The sequence below is a fragment of the Echinops telfairi genome, unplaced genomic scaffold (assembly GCF_000313985.2).
Source record: "Echinops telfairi isolate 266 unplaced genomic scaffold, ASM31398v2 ScPeMD7_7474;HRSCAF=8512, whole genome shotgun sequence".
Lineage (NCBI taxonomy): Eukaryota > Metazoa > Chordata > Mammalia > Afrosoricida > Tenrecidae > Echinops > Echinops telfairi.
The window spans coordinates 645718-655083 of record NW_022111378.1 but is presented as its reverse complement, the minus strand read 5'-3'; positions in this window follow the sequence as shown (position 1 = coordinate 655083).

Here is a 9366-nt window from a genome sequence, read left to right as displayed (position 1 = left end):
GATATTTTCATAAGCACACTATGCTAATTTTTTTTACCGCAACACATAAAAATTTAGCAGAATACTTATGAAAATGCCATGGGGGAGGGCGAGGTTGGCAAAAAAACATACCTGTAAGGGTTATTTCCATAAAAATACATAGGCTGATTAACATTTTGTCACATTCACTTTATTTCTCTCTTCCACAGATTTGAGAGAGAGAGGTACATACATACATGGCTTTTAATTGCCCCCCAAACCAGTTAACAGTTGTTCATGAGATGACCCTTCATTCATGCTTCAGTTTATGTGAAGTGGCTTCATAAAGTTCATGGAAAATGGAATTAAAAGGTAATGGGATTTCTTTTCAGGAACTTTTAAAAGCCTCTTTGTGTCTGCTTCAGGAGGACATTTTTCTACATAACCACAACCGAATTCTTGTACCTAAGGAACATCCAGTCCATGCTGTGGTGATGTGAGTTCTTTTATGTATCTTTTTCCCTGGGTTTCTTTGAAAAATAGCTTGAGAGCTTTCCCCCCTGAGCAACCGAGAAGTTACCTTTACCCTAATTCTCTACTCTCAAGAGTTTGGTACAGTTCCGAGGTGAGCTGTAAACAATTTGGTTTGACACTTTCTGTTAAGCCGTACCCTACAGCCTGCCCTTGTGATCAACATACTATGTAAATGAAGTGACTACAGACTATACAGGGAGACCTGCTTAAGTAGTAGATTACTCACCAGACTGCTAACAAACAAGGTCAGCAGTTTGAACCCACCTGACTCTCCTTAAGACAGAGATAAGGCATTCGGCTCCAGTAAAGATTTACAGTTTTGGAAATGCAAAGGGGCAGTTCTATTTGGTACTATGGGGTCCTTATTGACAGTGAGTCGAAATTTATCTATCCCAGTGAGTACCTATATAAATGAAGTTACTGTAGCCTGCTATGCAAATATAGTATCTGTGGCCTACAAAGAGGGATTGGTCAGGTTGTGACCTTGGTGGGAGGGTCATGCCTTGACTTTTTAAAATTTAAATTTTATTGGGGCTCTTACAGCTTTTATCACAATCCACACATATATCCATTTTGTCAAACACATCTGTACTGTACATCATCTTTTAAAAAAATATTTCTTTCTACTTGAGCCCCTGGCATCAGCTCCTCATTTCCCCCCCTCCCTCTCCCACACTCCCTTTCTCATGCCCCCTTGATAATTTATAAACCATTCTTTTTTTTTTCTCCGTGTTTTACTCAGACCCTGGAATGGGGACCATATGTCAATCATTGTGATCAGTCTCCCCCTACTCCCCACCCCCATCCTCCTAGTATCACTGCTCCCCTTATTGGTGTGAGGTAAACTGAGGCACAAGGAGGCAGACAAACATAACTGACAGGACAAAGGGAGAGCAGAAACAGAAATCGCTTTATTAGATTTGAGCTCCCGGATGAGGTTCCATGGGCTAGCAAGTAGCCCAGGAAAGTTGTGCCCAGTAGTAAGGGTGTAGGGTTTTTAAAAGAAGGTGCTGGTGGTGGGGAAGCCATCTGAGGTGGCAGGTGTTGCAAGGCGCCCTGAGAACACTTTGTCAGCTTCTTGCAGTGCTCTGTGTACCGGAACATGAGGTTGCACTCCTTGCACTGGGTTGTTCCAGCTTGGCTCCTTTTGGTCTGGCCAGTTTTCTGCTTTGAAGGGGGCCCTTCAATTTGCTCACCTGACTCGATCCAGACAATTGGTCTTGAGCGGTTTATCTGTTCTGGATTCCCTGTGTTGTGAGCTCTTATCTGTACCAGTGTACATGCTCTGGTCTGGCCAGATTTGTAAGATAGAATTGGGGTCATGGTCGTGGGGAGGGGAGGAAGCATTAAAGAACTAGAGGAAGGTTGTGTGTTTCATTGGTGCTATACTCCACCCTGATTGGCTCTTCTGTTCCTTGTGGCCGTTCTGACAGGGGGTGTCCAATTGACTTTTAAAAAAAGTTTTATTAGCATATAACTCACATACCATACAATTCAATGGTTTATGTATTAGAAAGACTGTGCAATATGTCTTGACATTGATAAGGAGTTTGTGTATAGATGTCACCCACCCCACAGGTTTTTCAGACAGGAAGTAGGCAGATGCAGAAGGAAGAAAGAAGCAGCAGAGGGAGGTTGCAAGGGACTTCCTGAAAGAGCTGGAACACAGGTCAGAACCGTCGCTCTGGCTACAGCTAGCGACAGGCCCCAACGAGGCCCTGCAGCAGCTGCTGGTGACACATGGCAGGACCCAGAGGAAGCTTGTCCTCAGGGGGCTGAGAGGGAACGTGCACGGCTGAGGGCAGGGCCTCCTTCCTCTCCTGGCCAAGCCAAGCTGTGCAGAAGGGAGACTATGTGCATCTACATGCTGACTTATCCTGAGCCCACAGAGTACCTGCTACTTCCTTCATAAGCCACTTAACTTCAATATGGTTTTGTTTGTTTGTTTGTTTGTTTGTTTTTGAGTCCCATGTGGTCATTGCAATAGATTGTCAAACCCAGAAGAGAAGTAGACCATGCAGTGGGAAGGATACTGGTGTCAGAACTGGCTAAGAGTTGGAGAATGGAGATGTGTCTAGTCTCTGCCTCAAAGGGAACAGCTATGTGCTGATGGCAATTGTCATCAATTCTCATGCAGTTAAATAGGTTTGGTACTATGCCTACCTTTTTGCAATAGGCCATATTCAGATGTTCCCTAGTGTCTGTCCAGTACTGCGCTTTAAGGTGCTGCTAGCTTTTTACTCCCTGCCCTTGCATCCAGTGGAGGACATTAGTGGTCTTATTTCTCTTGTCTCCTCTTCACTTTATTTTCAGAACCCAAGCCCAATTTTGCCTAATGTCCCTTCACTTGAAATGATATGATTAGGTCTATTTCTACCATCTTTTAATTGATTAGGGTAGAAAGTGTTTTGTTTTCATAAGAAAACATGTTTACTTACTAATTATTTCTATTTTAGTTATTTGTACCCCATTTCTACTTTAATTTATATTTATTATTTCTTGAGGTTGATTATATTGTTTTTTTATTTTTTTGTTTTGGTTTTCTATCTTTTAATTTTGGAGTGTTATTCACCGATTTTTCCTTCTTTAATTTTTATGATATGAGTACTTAAGGCTATGAACATTTTTCTGGATTTAAATGTATCCCATAAGTTTTCATATATTGTACTTTTTTTACTACTATTCTTTTAGATATACTACTCTTGAAGTTTTTATTTTTAATTTCTCCCAGGTGTACTTTTATAGAGAATGTTTCAATTTCCAGTAACAGAAATCAATAAATGAAAATGCTATTTTATTGTATAAAAATGTTTTAAAGCACTTACCATTTAAATTTTTCTCCCCAAAATATTCAAGTAAAATTGACATGGGGAAGAAGTGCTACATTAACCTGAAGATGCCTTGCCTCCCCTGGCAGACTACCACGTAGTCTTGGCAATATATTTAGCCTTTTTTTTCTTTTGATACCTTTTAAAGGATATGATCAATTTTCATAAAATTCTATATTCTCCCTTTCTTATTGGTATATTGATAGTATTTGATGAAAGTGGTCTGGCTAGATCAGTACATGAGTTATTAAACTATCAGCCTGGAAATATGTACAAACACTCCTGCTTCTTTTGGACAATAATTTTTGGGGTGTGTGTGTCAATGATTTTATGAGAACTAAATTAATCGTTTTTCCCCAGTCCATTGAAAATATTTGATGGACTGCAAAATGTTTCTTAATCCTGCATTAAGAACCAAGTGATTTGTATATATATATATATATTTACATATGATCTATTTATAGATTAATAATATGTTATGTATTATATATATTTACATTTATATATTTTTAATATAATTCTACATTAAAGATATTGGATGGTTTTAAGTTATATTTATTTTTTTTTTCCCAATAGTTTTATTGCCATATAATTCATGTATTACAATAATTCAATAGTTCAATCACTTTTAGAACACTTTCTTCATTCTTTTTTTTCTCTTTCAAACCATTTTATTAGGTCCTAATCCAGACAACATACCATTTCATAGTTCAATCATATCAAGCAGTGTTATACAATCACTACCACAATCCATTTTAAAACATTTTCTTCCTTCTCGTACTCCTAGAAATCAGCTCGCTATTCTACCCCCACCTCGCATGCTGTAACCCCCCAGGAACCAGTATTATCTCTATAGATTCATCCCTCTTGGATTTCATTATTTGCCTTAACATAGAACAAGATCTAACAGCTAACAAGTGTCGATAAATGCTTTTAAGATGGACTGACTAAATGAACTACATATAGTCTATAATTTACTTACTTTTACAAAATACCATCTCTCTGATAGATCTTCAAGTAGTTAAGTATGGTTGCTTTAATTTTTCTACTATGAATCTTTTTCCTATCACACCACTTACATTTAGTGGACGAAGCAAGGGTGGCAAGACTTCATCTCAGGTGATGTCAGTATGTCATCAGGTGAGACCAATCTCTGGGGAAAGTCATCATGCTCTGCAAAATAGAGGGTCGGCAAAGAAGGTGAAAATCCTCAAGGAGATGATTTGACACAGTGGCTGTAACAGTGGGCTCAAACGTAACAATTGTGATGATGGCGCAGGTCTGAGCAGTGTTGTACGTGGGGTTGCTATGAGTCAGAACCAACTCTATAGCACCCAACAGCAGTATTTGCAAGTGCTTGTCTGCTAAGCAAAAGGTCAGCAGTTCAAACCAACTAGGTGCTTTTTGGGAGAATGATGTAGAAGTCGGCTTTTGTAAATATTTACAGTCTAGGAAACTTTTAGTTCGTTCTGCTCATCCCTGCAAGTTGGAATCAGCTTGCCAGCAGCGTGGCGGATGCCTTCTAGCTTGTGCATGCTGCAATGGACACCACCTTCCTGTCAGCGTTTTGTACTGTGGTTGCTTAATATCTGCTCTGATCATGGAAGCAATGACACTGGTATTTCAACTACTGGCCAGGTCACCTCTAGTGGACAAGTTTCAGCAGGAGTGCCCAGACTAAGATAGACTTGGAAGAAAGGCCAATTAATCTATTTCCAAAATAAGACAATGGAAAGTGTGTGGGCCACAAGAGAATATTGTCCAATATTATGCTAGCAGTTGAGCTCCCTACGTTGGAAAACATTCAGCATGTACAGTGGCTGCAGCTATAGACTGGGACGGGCCAATGGCCATAGACGTGGACATGACCATTGTGCATGGCATCACCATGAGTCAGAGCCAACTCAGTAGCTGCTAACAACAGCAAGGACAACAACAACAACAGTGTTTGGAAGTAGTATTTTCCAGAGTGGGTGTCAGAAGACCTAGCATTTTCTCAGCCTGACGGGAAAGTACTGCTGTCTTCAAATACAAAGCCATGGGCCTTTCCAGGTGGTGAGAAGACAAGGAACCTGGAAAGAGTAAGTGTGGAGGGAAGTAAATGACAAATCAGTTCTTGTCCTTATGTGAGCATTTCTAGATAGAATATTGGGTAGGGCAAGATTTTCATAAGCAAAACCTTTCACGTGTCCTGTAGCTGCTACATCGGTGGTCCTCAGTGAACTCTGTCTCCTAGTGTTTCACACTCTCATAGCCCACTCCTGTTAAGTCTGTTCTGGCTCAGGGACTCACTTGGATAAATGGATCAAATGTGGCCTACGAGAATTACCTAGGGTTGAACCATCCCACCGAGATTAGCAACCTTGCCATTAAGTTCAATGGGTGTTTTCCAGTCTGCGCCTCATTCGGCTCTCTGCCAGCATTTGACACTGCCGACCACCTCTTTGCTCTGGAAACATCTTCTCTCTTTGGTTCAAGCAAACCATACTCTTCTTTTTTTTAATCTTATTGGAAGTTCCTTAACAATTTTCTTTTAAAAACTCTCAAACTCACTGCTATCGAGACAACTCAGAGCAGCCCTTGGGTAGAACTGTGCCTGTGGTTTGCCTAGATTATAATTCTTCACGGTAGAAAGCCTTAGCTGTTTCCCTTGGAGCAGCTGGTGGTTTCAAACTGCTGACCTTGTGGCTAGCAGCCCAACTCGTAACCACTGTGCCACCAGGGTTCCTTTATTAGAGTTCCTGATGATATTCTCCTACATTTCACTCAACTCACAACCAATATATATTGAGCTGACTACTGTTTGCTTTCCTGCTTGTTGGATTCTGCCTCCAGGCTCCATGTGAGCCACCCAACCACGACTGGCCTATGATCTTGTCTCTGGCTGCTCTTTTCTGCGTCACCAGCCTGCAGTTATATGTCTGACTAACATCAGACTTTTGGACTTGAGTTGGTCTGGGATGGGATGGGTTTTTTTTTTTTTTTCAAAGATCATTTTATTGGGGACTCTTACAGCTCCCAGAACAATCCATACATCAATTGTATCAAGCATATTTGTACATATGTTGCCATCATCATTTTCGAAACCTTTACTTTCTATTTGAGCCCTTGGTATCAGCTGAGATTCTTGATATAGAGTTCTTTCTTATACATATATGAGTGTCACTGGATTTGTTTCTCTAGCCAACTGGCCTAACACAACATCCTGGAGATATTCTGGCAAGAGAAGAGAAATTTAAAAGTATACAACACAATAAAAAAAAAAAAGATTACAAAACTTGGAAGTGAAACGTGAGTTAGAAAGAAAATAAGAGAGCAGGGACAACCAAACCCTATGTCATTGAGTTGACTGTGACTCCTAAGGCACCTGGGTTTGCTGACTAAGACGGTGGCCCGCAGGGCTCCAGTGGCTATGATGTGGGAGCAGATCACTCGGTCTTTTTCTATGACACCACTGGATGAATTAAACTCACCAACTTCTTAGTTAGAACTCAGACCAAACCCTTTGTATTACCTTAGAGTGGGATGAGACTGGGGGTTTAAAGACAGATGACTGTGGGGGATCAGCCTCCACAACTGAATGGGCCCAAGGGGGCAGTTGTGTAATTGAGGGGTACATTAAAGAGACATGGGACAAAGCATGCAAAGGCTTACTTCTGCCATGGCTTCGGGAACCAGGTCTGGGCAGAGAAAGAGATGGGATTCTCATCATCATCTTATATACTCTCAGAGCATGCAAGCCCCTCTAATTACAGGTAACCACATACATAACAGGAAGCGGGTGTAGTAGAGCCATGCGTGTAACATTAGGGGCATGAGCTAGAGGCACACATGCGACACGATGGGCGCTCTAGAGTCAAGGTGGCAGCCTAGAGTTGATGGTCTCTGAGTTGTCTTGACCTTGGATGTCTTTGAGCTCTTCTCCAGGGGAGCAATCTATGATCCTTATCAGAAAGGAGCGGCTGTATGTAGGGTCAGATGATGTGATTGCTTTTCATGGCAGACAGCCTTCAAATAGTTGACCTTCTAGCGGCCATGTGTTTGCAAACAGCACCTTAAAGCTGGCATCATTATGGAGGCACGTTGAGGGGAATGACTTTTACTTAGGAGAATGGGACTGGAACGTATCCCCAACTTATGAACGTGAAGGTCCCGGCCTCCTTCATGTTGAGAGTTTGTCCACATACACTCTCTCTCTTCCCGGCTTTCAGTTTCCCACAGGTGATTGCAGACATTTTGGTGACAGGGACACTTGATCAAAGACTTCACAAAGGTCAACGAGCTGACAGGATTCTAGGGAAAGAACAGTCCAGGCAGAAGGAATAGCAATTCAAAGACCCTGGGGCTAGGCCCTCTGGTGGCGTGGTGGTAATAAGCTCGGGCTAGCAGTTGGAGACCACCAGCTGTTCCCTGGGGAAAAAGGGGGCTTTCTACTCCGGTAAAGAGCTACAGTCTCAGAAACCCACAGTCTGTTTCACTTTGTCCAATAGGGTTGCTATGCGTTGGAATTGACTTGATGGCAGTGAGTTTGGGTTTTGTTTTTGAGGGCCAGGAACATAGGTGGAGTGTTTGAGGAACGATGCCACCTGTGTGGGATGGAGTGAGCAAGAGGAGTAAGAGGAATGGAGGTTAGGGAATACTGGGCTCCAGACCCAGAGGGTTCTGTAGGCCATTGTGAAGACATTGGCTCTCCTGAGTTGGAGGGAGGAAGTTGAAGGCTTTTGAAGAGCTACATGAAATTGTTAGGTAGCCAGCAATCGGGACAGGGGGTTGTCTCTCCCATGCCTGCAAAGGCTCCTGTACAGCAGGTTGGAAAGAAATCAGGCAACCACTAGACCCCTATGAAGACCCCAAACTGAGCATGCTCGTACTCAAGCCCAGGTGGGAGGTACACCTGGGCAGGCCAAACCATGCCCAGGCTCATGACATCACCCAGGCGGGCCTGACTCAGTCAATGGGGTCAACCAATACCATCAACCATGCCTTTCCCCAGCCCGGAAGTGGACTCTGGGACATTTTCTTACCCTGCTCCTGGTCAGAGGCAGGTAGAGGGGGTGGGTCTCCCTCTTGGGTGGGTCTCCCTCCTGAGTGGGACTCCCTCCCCCTGGCAGATGCACATGCACCCAGTCAGGACCTACTCAGGGCCCACATACTCTCAACCTCTAAGTTTTAAGTTTCTTGGGCTTCTGGCCTCCTGGGATCCTCCCCAAGACCTGCACATGAGGGTAGTCTTTTCCACGTGGTTGTTCGGGCCTCATTGGCAAACCCCTTTGAGACTATAAAACCTGAAACTTGTCCTGTCCGTCATAAAAACCTACACGGGCTTCGGTGTGAATTCTTTCATCATGCAAAGCCAAGAACCGAGGCCTTACCTAACAACTCCATCTGACTTATGATTGAAGGACTCCTAGCTGCCGAACTGGGAAGAGGATGAAAGTGGCAGAATTCTCATGTTTCATAGTTTGTCTATCAACTCTGCCATTGGGTCTTATAAAGCACATACGTTTGAAATTGTCAGCTTCGTTACAAATAGTACATTTATCATGCAGCTAGTATGCAAAAGAGAATTTTGACATGTGAATTCCATTTTCTCCCAACTCTCTCAGGAATCTTTCTGTTCACTCCCCAATATAATTTTAGAATTTAACATTTATGCTTTTGACTTTTAACAGAGGAGCTAGTCATACTCTGGAAAATATTTAATAAGAAAGTATAATTCTGTTCTCCATGATCTCTGGGTTTCATATTTTGTGTGTAAAGGAGCTTCAGAAATATCTTCATCTTTTTTGCCTAACTCTTTTAAGTGTTTTTTTTGGACAAGCATAATTTTTAAAAATTTAATTATTTTATTTGGGGCTCGTACAGTTCATCACAATCCATACATGCATCCATTGTATCAAGCACATTGGTACATTTGTTGCCATCGTCATTCTCAAAACATTTGCTTTCTACTTGAGCCTTTGGTATCAACTCCTCATTTTACCCCCTCGCTCCCCCTCCCTCATGAACCCTTGATAATTTATAAATTATTATTTTGTCATGTCTT